The following is a 15,063-nucleotide window of genomic DNA, read 5'->3' as shown; positions in this document are numbered from 1 at the left end:
TAGAAAAATATTGACTAGGGTGAGCCCTAAGATGGAGCCTTGAGGAACACCAGAGAGCAACAGACGAGGGGTTTAAATTAGCAAAAAATGTAGGAATGATCAGATAAGTAATATTGAAAACCATTGCAGGGTGTGATCAGTGATATGCAAATTCCTTAAACGAGAAAGAAGCAAGGAATGGTCTATGAAATTGGAAGCTGCAGACATATCCAATGAAAACAGAACACATCACTCCCCCTGTCTAACATCAGCCTTATATAGTTGGTAATGCTGAGGAGTACATAAGTATTGCCATAATGGGAAAGACCAAAGGCCCATCAAGCCCAGCATCCTGTTTCCAACAGTGGCCAATCCAGGTCACAAATACCTGGCAAGATCCCAAAAAAGTTCAAAACATTCTATTTATTTATTTCTTGCTTTTATATCCCACATTTTCCCACCTATTTGCAGGCTCAATGTGGCTTACACAGTTGTATTATGACATTGTCATAACAGGATATCAGATAGAATTAGTAATGTGTAGAGATTAAGTAAGGGGAAGAAGAAGGAAGTGATTGGGCGGGTAAGTATAGAAGGTGGACTTTCATAACTGGATGGGTTGGTGAGGTGGATTGTTGGGGCTATAGGTTCTCTTTGTAGGCTTATCCCAGAAATAATGGATTTTCCCCAAGTCCATTTAATAATAGTCTATGGACTTTTCCTTTAGGAAGCCGTCCAAACTTTTTTACAACTCCACTAAGCTAACCGCCTTTACCACATTCTCTGGCAACGAATTCCAGAGTTTAATTACATGTTCAGTAGAATGATGGGTACAAAACCCCACCTGATATGGGTGAAGGGCAGCAATCTGAAAGAGGTGATCAAAAAGTTGGTAGAAAACAAGTTTTTCAACTATCTTAGACAGAAAAGGAAGATGATATTGATCTGTAATTATTGACAACCAAAATATCAGATTTAGGATCTTTAAGGAGGGAGGTAACAGTGACCTGCTTCCAAGATAAGGGAAGAGCACCCAAGGAAAGACTAGAGGTGACCATGGAAAGGAGGAACGAAAACAAAGGTCAGATAATCTTTGAACAGGGTCATCAGAAAGAGAAGAAGGACGGAGAGAAGAAACTGTTAACCCGGAAGCAAAATCATCAGCCGTCAGTGAGGAGGTGGAGGAGTTGTGAGAACATTAAGCAAGTGGTAAAGCTGGAAGTTATGTAAATCCTGGGAGACAACACTAGACAGGTAAGTTCTTTTTGCTGACCTCAAACCGGCAGAATAACAACATGAAACACTTACACCAAATTCGTTCCACCCTACGAAAGTGGCGGCGTAAGAGTTGGAGGCCTGAATGAAACCAGGCAAGTTACCTGCTTAATCCCTGAGTGGTTGCTGCCCTCCTTCTGTAGTGGAATGTGCTTGGGAAAGTACAGATAATCACAGAATTTAGTAAAACTTTGCCCAAGACAGAAATTCACCTAGCCTAACAATTATCTGGAGTCCTGTGTTTAAGTAATACCAAACAGAATTCATTTCCCACTGGCAGTACCCAATGAAGAAATATGCCAAAGTGGAAATATATATATTTATTATATAATAACTAGTAAAAAAGGCCCGTTTCTGGCTGAAATTAAACGGGCGCTAGCAAGGTTTTGCGCGGAGTGTGTATGTTTGAGAGAGTGTCTGTGAGAGTGACTGTGTGAGAGTGAGAATGTGCAAGTATGTGTGTGTGACAGAGAGTGGGTGTGAGTGTGTCTGTGAGAGAGCGTGTGTGTATGTGAGAATGAGTGTGTGCGAGGGCGTATGTGAGACAGTGAGTGTCCTTCCCTGTCCCCCCTGTCAGGTGTCAGGACTGGGGGGACTGTGGACAGTCATGAAGGCAGCCCCTACCAAAATAATGAAAGCAAGACCATTTGTATAATAATCACTGCATTCCAGAGAACAAAATGGAGCAAGTTCCCACATGCTATCTTTTGCTTTCTGTATTCAGTAGCTGACAGGCTTGCTAGACTTACCTAAGTGGCTGCAGCTGCAATACACTGAAAAGAAAGCAAGGAAACCTATGAGACGTAGATACGGCCGTCCCCTTGGCCTCTGACGCTCCTCCCTTCTTCTATTTGACTTCCCTCTGATAGGTCCGTCATTCGGTGTGACGCTCCTCCCTTTTCCTGTTTCAGTTCCCTTTGATAGGTCAGAGCAGTGCAGCTGTGACACTCCTCCCTTCTCTGATAGGTCAGGGCAGGGCAGAGATGTAGTGTGCTTAAAAATGGTTACAGAGCTTCGAACATACGAACTGTTGAAGCCTCATAGTGAGCTTTAGAACGTTGAGGGTGCTTTTTATGTGCAGATGGGGCGTGGCCTACGGCCCAGATGGGCGTGGCTGAGACTGAGGGTGAGTAGTCCGAATAGCCTAGCCTACCAAGAGGACAGGAGTTCAGGACAGATGGAGTGAGCTTCAGAACGTCTGAGGGGGGATTTTATTTATATAGGTAAGTAGAAAAATGGCAAACAAGCACACAAAATTGCTAGGATTACACTAAAGATCTGAATAAGAACTACAAAAAAAAAGATATCTGCACATAAATATTCTGTTATAGTACTAAGAATTATTCCTGAGAAGAAAATACCAAAAGCCAAAGATACTAGGCTAATAAACCATGCCCATGAGTGCTAACACAGCCTTTTGCAAACTAGAAATAGTAACTATCTATACCCCAAACTATAGGAATGAGCCCCGATTTCTCCCCATCACAAGTCATTTGCTTTGTAGCAGGGTCTCTCTGAATGAAAGGCCGGATTCTTTCCTTTGGCTCCAGCTACTTATACAGCAAGCCTAGTGCAGAGTTACAGATCTCATCAGCACCAGTAGCTGATCTGTCGAACAAGGTTAGAAGCCATAATTATCACCTTACACTTCTCTGTAATGCTGTTATACAGAGAGGCTCAATACTTAGATGGCACAGAAAGATAGTATCTCTCTAGAGCTATCAGCTGTGTGTCTGCTCTGGTCCCTCGTCCAAAACTGTTCTCCTTTTGTTCTTCCTCAAGTCTGGTACCAGACTTCTGAGCACTGTCCTCAGGTGACTGTTTTGGCCCAATCAAATCACACATTCCTCCTGTCCAGCAGATGAAATGCAGGCCTGGAGAATAATGATGTCCACAGTTGACTCCGACACACTCCCTACAAGTCCTGCACCAACCAAGGAGACCCACAAGCCTTATCTCATACTTGTGTCGGTATAAATCTGTCTTGTTACCAACTTCACACCCAAAGATGTACAGATGCTCTTGGAGTGCCAACGTGTCCTTGCTGGCAGGCAGTGTAGAAATGCAGGTTCATAGGCCTCAGTATACAAAAGGTGATACACCAGGGACACCCTATACTTCCTCTCCTGAATGTGAAGCTAGCAAGGGATACCTTGCTCTATGACAGCTTCAGAAACTATGGATATTCATTGTACTAAAATTTTATTTAAATTAACATCTTTGCTTATACCCTTCACTGACAATTAAAATGTTCTATTATGTATTGTGTTGTCACTGTAAGTAGTATACTATACCATACTTTGTATTGTTATTTTAATATTTTTACTGCTGTAATTGTCTATTGCTCATGTTTGATCTATTCTTACTGTACACTGCCTTCAGTGAATTCCTTCAAAAAGGCGGTAAATAAATCCTAATAAATAAATAATAAGCCTCTGTGCAGTGTTGAGGAGTAGCCTTATGGTTAGTGTAGTGGGTTGAAAGGGACCCAGGTTCAAATTCCAGTTCAGCTCCTTGTACCAGGTCTCCTATCCATTTCTAATGTTTTTTCTCCCTAATGTTCTTCATTTCTTCCCCTCAAACATTGATTTTTTTTAGCTCAGCTTTCTGCAGTACATTTCTTTGCTTCTCAAATTTCATCCCTCTTTCTCATCATCCAGTCTTCAAGCTCCCAATTTTCACTGGTTCTATCTAGATATCCATCCATCTCCCCCACCCATTTCCAACATCTCCATTCTCTTCCCTTCTTTCTCATGCATGCCAGGTATCTCTCCCTAAACTTCCCTTCTGTCTAGCATCTCCCCCCTGGCCTCCACTTCCACTTTCCTTTATGTCCAGCATGTCCCCCTGATCTCCACTTTCACCTTCCCTCTTCTCCAGCATCTCACCTTCCAGCTTCCCTCCTCTCCAGCATTTCCCCCTGTTCTAGTTTCCTCCATGTCCAGCATGTTCCCTGATCTCTACTTCCACCTTCCCTCCTCTCCAGCATCTCACCTGATCTCCCCCCCCCCCACCTTCCCTCCTCTCCAGCATCTCACCCAATCTCTGCCATCACTTTCCTTCCTTTCCAGCATCTCACCTGAACCGCTTTGATGGCATTAGCCCTTTAGTGGTATATCAAGAATAAAGAAACCTGAAACCTGATCTCCCCCTCCACCTTCAGCATCTCATCTGATCTCCCCCTCCACCTTCCCTCCTCTGTATCCAACATGTCCCTCTGATCTCCCCTCCCCACCTTCCTCAGTGCCCAGCATGCCTCCCCGATCTTCTCTTTTCTGTGCCGGTCTGATTGAAAATGGCAGTGCAGGGCCTAGGAAGTCCAGCATGTACTCAGCCTCCTTCAGTCCCTCCCCCTCTGATATGGCTTCTGAGGTAAGAGGGAGGTAGGGCCAGCAGATACCAAGTGCATGAGGCCCTGCGCTGCTATTTTCTGAGTGCTGCTTCTGTCCTGTCTAGGTGAGGAATGGTGGGGGTGGCGGGGGGAGGAAGAAAGGCAGTGTTAGCTGCTTGCATTCTGATGAGGGGGGGGGGGGATTGAGAAGATGCTTCTTGCCTGCAGCTTCCATCACGGTCTCTGGGGTGGGGGTGGGGGGTATTGTTCTTTTCCAGGGCACACCAGGAATGTCTTCAAGGCACACTGGTTGAGAAGCACTGCTATAGAGAATTAGCCCCAAACCCCCAAGCCTATTAGCACTGATAATTGCCAATTAACAGGCAATTATTGACACTAATTGACTTTAATTAGAATTTATATGCACAACTTGCTAAGCGTATTCTATAAAGTGATGCACATAAATTCTAATGCACACTGCCAAAAGGGGGTGTGGCACGTTCAATAAACATCTTCTATAAATTTTTTTAAAGGGGCAGAGGCCATGAGCATGGAAAGGGCATATTGTGGGCATTACTAAAAATTATGCGTGCTGTTATAGAATATCCCGCTCCATGCCTAACTTAGTCACCGGCATTTACACCAAGTTTTACTTGGCCTAAATTTCCATGGCTAAAGATTTAGTCATGTGGACGGGCCCTAGGAAAATTCTATAAACCATGTCTCAGTTAGGTGCCATATATAGAACCTAGCCCAAAATGTCCACAGTCAGCATAAGAACATAAGCATTGCCATACTGGGACAGACCGATGGTCAATCAGGCCTAGTATTCTGTTTCCAACAGTGGCCAGTCCAGGTCACAGGTACTACTACTACCACTTAACATTTCTAGAGCGCTACTAGGGTTACGCAGCACTGTACAGTTGAACAAAGAAGGACAGTCCCTGCTCAAAGAGCTTACAATCTAAAGGTACCTGGCAAGATCTCAAAACAGTACAATACATTTTATGATGCTTATCCTAGAAATAAGCAGTGGATTTTCCCCAAGTCCATCTTAATAATGGCTCATGGACTTTTCTTTTAAGAAATTATCCAAACCTTTTTTAAACCCCACTAAGCTAACTGCGTTTATCACATTTTCTGACAATGAATTCCAGAGTATAATTACATGTTGATCTACTACTACTACTACTATTTAGCATTTCTATAGCGCTACAAGGCGTACGCAGCGCTGCACAAACATAGAAGAAAGACAGTCCCTGCTCAAAGAGCTTACAATCTGATCGAATAGTTTCTTCAATTTGTTTTAAATTTACCACTTTGTTGCTTCATTGCATGTCCCCAGTCCTAGTATTTATGGAAAAAGTAAACAAGCAATTCACGTCTACCCGTTCCACTCATTATTTTATAGACCTCTGTCATATCTCCCCTCAGCCGTCTTTTCTCCAAGCTGAAGAGTCCTAGTCGCTTTAGCCTTTCCTCATAAGGAAGTCATCCCATCCCCTTTGTCATTTTCATTTCCCTTCTCTGTACCTTTTCCAATTCCATTATATCTTTTTTGAGATGCAGTGACCAGAATTACACACAGTATTCAAGGTGCGGTCACACAATGGAGCGATAAAAATTCATTATAACATCCTCGTTTTGATCTTAGGGGCGTGTCAAGATGGCGCCGTGAGCGGAGGTGTTGGAAGCGAGCTCCTGCCTACTACTTGCTGAACTTTGAATTATTTACCTGCTTTTTTAAATGCCGCACACCAAACGTAAGGGGACGACCCGTGGGACTTCCCTTCACCCCACGACGTCCACACCGGCAAGCGGAGGTTTGGAACGCTTCTTCCCCGCATTGTCCCGAAGAAGCGGAGCGGAGTCCTTAGCGGGAGGGACCGGTGAAGCGATCCCCCCGCAGGAAATAGAAGTTTCTCTCTCCCCGCCTTTCTCTACGACGCCTCCTTGCCCTGCAACTGCCTTGAGCGGGACGGGGTTTCTATCGGAACCCGGAAAGGGTTATTCCGAGGAGCCCAGAGGGGAGTCTAGCTCTGTAGGGATATCTGCAGCTGCAGGAGAGACGGAGGTGAGTCTGGGCAAGATCTGGCTGAAGTTATTGGAAATAGAAAAAACCCTGAGACAATCTTCGGATGAGGTAAAGACTCTGAATTTGAATGTTCAGGAAGTGAAAAACTCCCTAGATGTGGCAAAACAAGATTTTTCTTCTAAGATTGAGGCCTTAGAGAGAGAGACAAAGCAAACTGATGATTTTAAAATGGCTGTGGTAAAAGATAATATGGAAATCAGAAGAAAGCTGGAACAAGTAGAGAACTTTAATAGGAGATTAAATCTCCGAATATTGAATTTCCCTAGAATATTGGGAGAATCTCCAAAAGATATGTTCCAGAGATATCTAAAAGAAAATCTCAATTTTCCCCAAGAAGTATTTCCTCCTTTGAATAAGATCTATTACATACCAAGTACGATGAAAAAAGTTGGGACAGAGAACTCTATAGATTTACAAAATGTCACAGCCATTTTGGAGCAAACAATTGAAGAATCTCCTGAAAGGGGGACGTTGATAATTTCCTTTGTATTTCAACAGGATTTAAACGCAGTAATGCGTCTTTACTTCAAATCAACTAACCGTGTTTTTGCTGGCCAAAAGATCTGGCTTTATCCGGATGTGACTAAGTCTACACAAGAAAAACGTAAAAAGTTTCTCTCTATGAGGTCCAAAGTATTGGAATTGGGAGGTTCTTTCCTCCTGGCATATCCCTGTAAATGTGTCATCAGGTTAAATCAAGTCAAATATATATATTATATGCCTGATCAGCTTCAGACTTTCCTAGACAATAAACAACGATAGAGTTGAGATATACATGGGACTAACGGAACCAAATTTTTCATTTATATGTTATGATTGTGTTATCTTCACTAATTCCTACCCCCCTTTATTGGGGTCTAAGGAAGCCGATATTTTGTCTTTATTAGGACAATTTGTTTAATTATTATTATTCTTGTATTAATTACTTTAAAGGCTGTATTACACTTTTGCAGTATGATAATTTCTGTAATAAGTATATAAAAATTAATAAAAATTATGAAATATAACATCCTCGTTTTTGTTTTTCATTGTTTTCCTTATAATACTTAACATTCTATTTGCTTTCTTCACTGCCGCTGCACACTGAGCAAAGAGTTTCAACATATTGTCAACGATGACACCTAGATCCTTTTCCTGGATCCTTTCCCTAATATGGAACATAGCTATAGTTCAGGTTCCTGTTTCCCACATGCATAATTTTGCACTTGCTCACATTAAACATCATCTTCCATTTGGATGCTCACATTAAACGTCATCAGCCATTTGGATGCCCAGTCTCGTAAGGTTCTCTTGCAATTTTTCACAATCCTCTTGTGATTTAACAACTTTGAATAACTTTGTGTCATCAGCAAATTTAATTACCTCACTGGTTATTTCTATATCTAAATCATTTATAAATATGTTAAAAAGCAGCAGTCCCAGCACAGACCCCTGTGGAACCCTACTATCAAACCTTCTCCTTTGAGAATACTGACCATTTAACCCTACTCTCTGTTTTCTGTCTTTTAACCAATTTTTAATCCACAATAGAACACTACCTCCTATCCCATGACTTTCCAATTTCTTCTGGAGTCTTTTATGAGGTACTTTGTCAAATATCAACTGGCTCAACTTTATCCACATGTTTGTTCACCCCGTCAAAGAAATGTAGTAGATTGGTGAGGCAAGATTTCCCTTCACTAAATCCATGTTAGCTTTATGTCATTAATCCATGTTTATGTATGTGCTCTGTAATTTTGTTCTTTATAATAGTCTCTACCATCTTGCCCGGCACCGATGTCAGGCACCATGGTAAGAGACTGACTTCTCTGACATCTATTTATTTTTGTTACATTTGTACCCCGTGCTTTCCCACTCATGGCAGGCTCAATGCGGCTTACATGGGGCAATGGAGGGTTAAGTGACTTGCCCAGAGTCACAAGGAGCTGCCTGTGCCTGAAGTGGGAATCGAACTCAGTTCCTCAGGACCAAAGTCCACCACCCTAACCACTAGGCCACTCCTCCACTGTTGCTACTATTTGAGATTCTACATGGAATGTTGCTATTCCACTAGCAACATTCCATGTAGAAGTCGGCCCTTGCAGATCACCAATGTGGCCGCGCAGGCTTCTGCTTCTGTGAGTCTGACGTCCTGCACGTACGTGCAGGACGTCAGACTCACAGAAACAGAAGCCTGCGCAGCCTTCTACATGGAATGTTGCTAGTGGAATAGCAACATTCCATGTAGAATCTCCAATAGTATCTATTTTATTTTTGTTAACATTTGTACCCCGCACTTTCCCACTCATGGCAGGCTCAATGCGGCTTACATGGGGCAATGGAGGGTTAAGTGACTTGCCCAGAGTCACAAGGAGCTGCCTGTGCCTGAAGTGGGAATCAAACTCAGTTCCTCAGTTCCCCAGGACCAAAATCCACCACCCTAACCACTAGGCCACTCCTCCTGGTCCATCTAGTGGTTGCATTGACTCTTGGCCAGTCTGGATTCTTAAAACAGTAGCATAACCTTTAGTGACAACTTGTCCTGTTTTGTAGATCAGTCTGTGGTGGAAAGTTTGATACCTCAGTGTCTGAGAAAGGTTCTGTTCTGAAGAGAAATAGTGACAAATCTGATTTTAAAGAATATTGGCCAATTGCTTGTCTTCCATTCCTGGCCAAATTACATGCAGCTATTGTCCATCATCAATTGAGCATATGTTGATCAAAACAGATTTTTCTAAGAATTTCAATTTGGCTTTCATATATTATAACACTGAATTATTACGACTGTAGTTTCAACTCGTGATCATTGGCAGATGGCACTAGAAAATCAAGCAATTATTGTGGCAGTATTTTTGGATATCTCAGCTGCTTTTGACAGCATCATTCATGAGAATGATATTGTAGTGAAATGATTATATGTTGTAACCCGCTTTGAGTGAAATTAGCGGGATAGAAAAACGTGAATAGACTAGAATAGGATTCTTCTGGTATGGCTTGAATTTTTGCATTTAAGAAGCATTGACCTTCAGTGGTTTCGCTCATACTTGAATAACAGATTGCAAACATTAAAATGTGACTCAATCAATCTAATTGGTTTTCCTTACCACACGGGGTTCCCTACGGATCAATTCTGTCAGCCACATCGTTCAATATATACTTATGACCTCTGTGTGGGCTTGCATTTTCATATGGTTGCAGACATTATTATGGTCAATGTATCTGGTAAAGATAACATTGACATTATGTTTGCCAGACTTTCAACTGCAACTACATCAGTTTCTAATGGTTAGGGGAGAATGGTTTGGATCTTAACCTATGCAAAACTCAAATTTAGTTAAAAGAAAATATCCCTTTGACTAAACAAACAGCACTAAAAAAAACCGTAGTGTGTTCTGCAGTTTATAATTGCTTCCTTGGGATGAATTGGTTACTTTGAATTCATTTTTATATCCACTGTGGGAACTAATCATGGTGATTCAGATTTTTCCCCTAATTTTTCAAACTCAGCTATTTTGTGTTCGCTTAGTGCCTCTTTTGGTCAGCAGGAGCTTCCCCTCCCCAAGCTTGAGCTCATCTATTCCAGCGCATGCTGAAGCCCTGCCTGGAGCCTGTAATAGTGCATTTAGGTGGCATTTCACATACATGCAAGGGAGTGTTCACATTGGTAGTGCATAGGAGAGCATGGGCAGGACTGACAAATGCATAACATTATTATTATTATTATTATTATTAATAATTACATTTGTACCCCGCGCTTTCCCACACATAGCAGGTTCAATGCGGCTTACATAGTAACTAGAATTACGAAGTCTTATAAGGAGAATTTTACAACTGTAGAAAACATAGTAATAAAAAAGGCCTTGATAATATGTAAAATTAGCATGGAAAGGTGTAACAAAGATAGGGTAGGCTGAAGGAAAAGAGATACGGAGGGGTGTGGTATAGGGAAGATGGGGAAGAAAGATAAGGGGATAAGCATGAAGGAGATAGGAAGACATGGTTTAGGATATAATTCTTTGCAGGAGAGGAGACATGAGGGTGGGTTTATAAGGTTAAGTCGGGTCGTTACAGTTATGCGCACCCCTGCTGCATTTACACAACTGCAGGTCTACGGCTGGTGTAACTGTAGTAAACGTAGGCATACCGATGCCAGGATATGGTGGTGTTCTATAACAGAACCAGGTATCCAGATGCTGTTATAGAATAGGCTGTCACCACACAGCATCAGGGCACTTAATAGGAGGTGCCCACATATAGAATTTCCAAACAATGAACACAATACACATTAAACATAGAAACATGACGGCAGATAAAGGCCAAATGGCCCATCCAGTCTGCCCATCCTCTGTAACCTAACTCTTCCTTTTCATAAGCGATTCCGCATGCTTATCCCATGCCTTTTTAAATTTTGACACAGTCTTCGACTCCACAACCTCCACCGGGAGTCCATTCTACACTTCCACCACCCTTTCCATGAAATAATAGTTTCTTAGATTACTCCTAAGCCTATTCCCTCTTAACTTCATCATATGCCCCAAATAGTCAGGTTAGGGTGTAAGCAGAGGTGGAACATTTAGACAGAAAAGAAGGGTGACTGCTCATGGAAAGTTGCTCATGGAAAGTTGTCAGAAAAGATCTCAGCTAGAGTGATAATGGATAAGAAAGTCCTGCTACAGTATATGCAGCTGATGTTAGTTTTTGTGTGTGTACTAGCTAGTTAGTTGCTTCTTCCATTAAGGGCTGGGGAGAAGAGCCAAATTTTCTCCTGCTTCCTAAAGCAGAGATAGTCTTGTGTTAAGTGAAGCTTTTCAGGGAGTGTGTTCCAAAGGGTGGGGGCTACTCCAGAGAAGGCTGGTTGACAGGTTTGAATCATGAAATCTCCTTTAGAGAAGATGTGATTAGGGATATTCCTTAGGAGAACCTTAGTGACTTTGGAGGTATGTAGAGGGAAATCCTGTTCAAGAATTCGTGCCCATATCATTTAAGAACCTTGAAGATCATAACAACATAGTAAATAACAGCAGATACAGGCCAGTATGATCCATCACATAAGTCCAGAGAGGTAGCCAGGACTGGACTTGAAGCTCCATGCAGATGGCTATCCCCTTTATTTCCTCTCTCTATTTTTTGTCTGTATGAATCAGTATCCAAATGGCACATAAAATTTAATGTGGACAAATGTAAGGCGATTCACATTGGAAAGAATAATCCGAATCATAGTTACATGATGCTAGGCTCCACCTTAAGGGTCAGCACTCAAGAAAAAGATCTAGGTGTCACTGTAGATAATATGTTGAAATCTTTTGCTCAGTGTGCAGTGGCCAAAAAAGCAAACAGGATGCTAGGAATTATTAGGAAAAGGGATAGTGCATAAGACTGAAAATACTATAATGCCTCTGTATTGCTTCATGGTGCGACTGCACCTTGAGTACTGCGTTCAGTTCTGGTCGCCTATCTCAAAAAAAGATATAGCAGAATTAAAAAAGGTTTAAAGAGCAACCAAAATGATAAAAGGGATGGGAACTCCTCTTGAATGAGGAAAGGCTAAAGAGGTTTGGGCTTTTTAGCTTGGAAAAGAGACAGATGAGGGGAGATATGATTGAGGTCTACAAAATCCTGAGAGAGGTAGAACGAGTAGAAGTAAATCGATTTTTTTACTTGTTCCAAAAATACAAAGACTAGGGAACACTCGAGGAAGTTACATGGAAATACTTTTAAAACTAATAGGAGGAAATATTTTTTCACTCAACAAATAGTTAAGCTCTGGAACTCTTTGCCAGAGGATGTAGTAACAGAGGTCAGCGTATCTGGATTTAAAAAAGATTTGGACAAATTCCTGGAGGAAAAGTCCATAGTCTGCTATTGAGACAAACATGGGGAAGCAACTACTTGCCCCAGGATTGGTAGCATGGAATGTTGCTGCTAATTGGGTTTCTGCCAGGTACTCGTGACCTGGCTTGGCCACTATTAGAAACAAGATACTGGGCTAGATGGACCATTGGTCTGACCCAGTATGGCTACTCTTTATGTTCTTATGTTTTACTTGAATGGAAATGTTCTATATTTTTATTCCATTCTCTTCTTATAGAGGATGCTCTGTTTATATCCCACATCTTTTTGAATCCATCCCCACCACCTCCTGTGGAAGAGCATTCTTTTATTTTTTTATTTTTAATTTCTGATAACATTTTATTAAGCTTTAAAGTACAAGAACAAGAAATAACGAAAATAATATTGCAATAACAATGAAAAAGAATAATGACCTATCAATCAGGTACACTGCAAGGAATGTAATAATGTTACTACATATAAAGGAGTAATACAGAACATGTGGTGTTATAGAATCTGTGTCAATTTCGGCGCCTAAATCTAAGCACACTATATTGAATCCCAGAGAGTGTGTCTGGAATTCTTTTGGGAATGTAATTGTTGCTCTGATATTCAGAGGTGTTGATTACTCACTAAAACTGTAAAAATACATGCCTCTTTTATAAAGGTATTAATACCGCATCCACTGGCTATTCACTTTGCTGGGAGCTCAGATAATCAAATGTATATCAAAAGTGTTCCATGTCTTAAACAAAGTTAAATCTAATGGTCTCAGCAGTGCAGCTTTCGGCATCACAGTTTCATACCCAGAGACTTACAGCACCCAACTCGTCACTGACCAATAGATCAACATCATATTAATTGTTTTAATCACTGAATTTACTATTGAAACTGTATCTAAAGCAGTTTAAATAACTTTTAGATCACTTTAAAAAAAAAAAAAAAATACTGATCTGAGAGATGAAATGCAAATGTCAGCTCAGGGACTTAGACATCCAACAACCATTAGATTTAACTTTGTTTAAATCTGAGGAAATGAGGGCCTGATTAAGGTTCTAATGGCCCTGTGAATTTTCATCTACTCAATATTGTACTCTATTAACAAATTCTTTCAAGGCCAGCACAAATGACATTTTGAGGATTTCAGAACATAAAAGGAAAACGTAATGAAAGTACTGCAAGTGACTCTCCATCAAGCAGGTAGCTTCCGAGCTGTCCACACTGGGATAAAGTTTGTGGTTACAATCTCCCTGCAGGCTTTGAATCAAATTTTAGAGCAAAAGTGTGTTTGTATTTTCAATTTGAAACTTGCTGAAGGTTCATAGACATTTTGGACCTGCTTTTTATGTGGACTCTTTTGAACACATATATTTCAAAATGCAGTCAAGACACAGTATTTTCCTTCCCCAATTTAAACATGCGACTGGTAATACTGCCAGTAGATGTGGCTGAAAGTCATGTACTTTCCCAGCTGTATTGAGTGAAGGCAATTTCTGGACAGTTTATTTATTTATTTGTTTGTTTGTTACATTTGTATCCCACATTTTCCCACCTATTTGTAGGCTCAATGTGGCTTACATAGTACTGGAGAGGCCTTTGCAGGCTCCGGTGTGAACAAATACAGGGTGATGTTGTGGTAAGATCAAGTTTATGTGGCACAGCCACATTAGGTAATCGGAGAACGGAAGAGTTGTGTTATGTCCATTACGTGCTTTAGTTTGGTTGTGTTGCAGAGATTAGGCATTTAAGTTGGATCGGTAGGGTATTTCTTTTTAAACAGGTTGGTTTTTAGTGCTTTCCGGAAGTTTAGGTGGTCGTACGTCGTTTTCAAGGCTTTTGGTAATGTGTTCCACAGTTGTGTGCTTATGTAGGAAAAACTAGTTGTTTTGTATTTAAGTCCTTTGCAGCTTATGCACATAAATCACTATCTACCCACACAAATAACTTTTGAAAATGACCCTCTAAGTTATTTTAAATTGGTGAGGTTCTGCTGAACCATATGAAATAAGCGATATGAGAATGAGCTGATACCTACTTGAAGTGTTTGGAGTTGAAAAAAATGGAATAAAAATGAGCATGCTACCAAATAGGGATCATTGCAGGAGGTTCTTGTAGGCCAGGGTTTCTCAACCCAGTCCTCAGGGCATAACAGGCCAGTCTATTTTTCAATGAATATGCATGAGATAAATTTCCGTGCAAATCTATTTCATTCATGTTCATTGTAGGTGTCCTGAAAACCTGACTGGCTTGGCGTGTTCTGAGGACTGGGTTGAGAAGTCCTGTTCCAGGTCCATACTTGAAAGTGGAAATCCTCCTGGAAGCCACTGCGTGCTCTGGGATTGGTAGCATGGAATGTTGCTACTAATTTGGGTTTCTACCAGATATTTGTGACCTGGATTGGCCACTGTTGGAAGCAGGATACTGGTCTTGATGGACCATTGGTCTGACCCAATATGGCTATGCCTTTGTTTTTATGAAGTCTCAGAACATTTCTGCCATTGTCCACCTTTAATGTAACCCTGGGAAATAATCTGTGGCTAGAGTGAATCAGCACCCTAAAGAGAGGAATATATCT

The 15,063-nt window shown here is 41.2% G+C and overlaps 1 protein-coding gene across 1 annotated transcript in view; it reads left to right on the top strand.

The window, feature by feature from the left end:
• Positions 1–15,063, top strand: part of KIF6 (kinesin family member 6) — a 795,359-nt gene that overhangs the window by 397,935 nt on the left and 382,361 nt on the right. The gene's annotated exons all lie outside the window — the stretch shown is intronic.

Source organism: Microcaecilia unicolor, chromosome 3, assembly GCF_901765095.1.
Source record: "Microcaecilia unicolor chromosome 3, aMicUni1.1, whole genome shotgun sequence".
NCBI classification, from domain to species: Eukaryota; Metazoa; Chordata; class Amphibia; order Gymnophiona; family Siphonopidae; genus Microcaecilia; species Microcaecilia unicolor.
The sequence above is the reverse complement of the archived record's forward strand: the minus strand, read 5'-3'. Positions and strand labels throughout refer to the sequence as shown.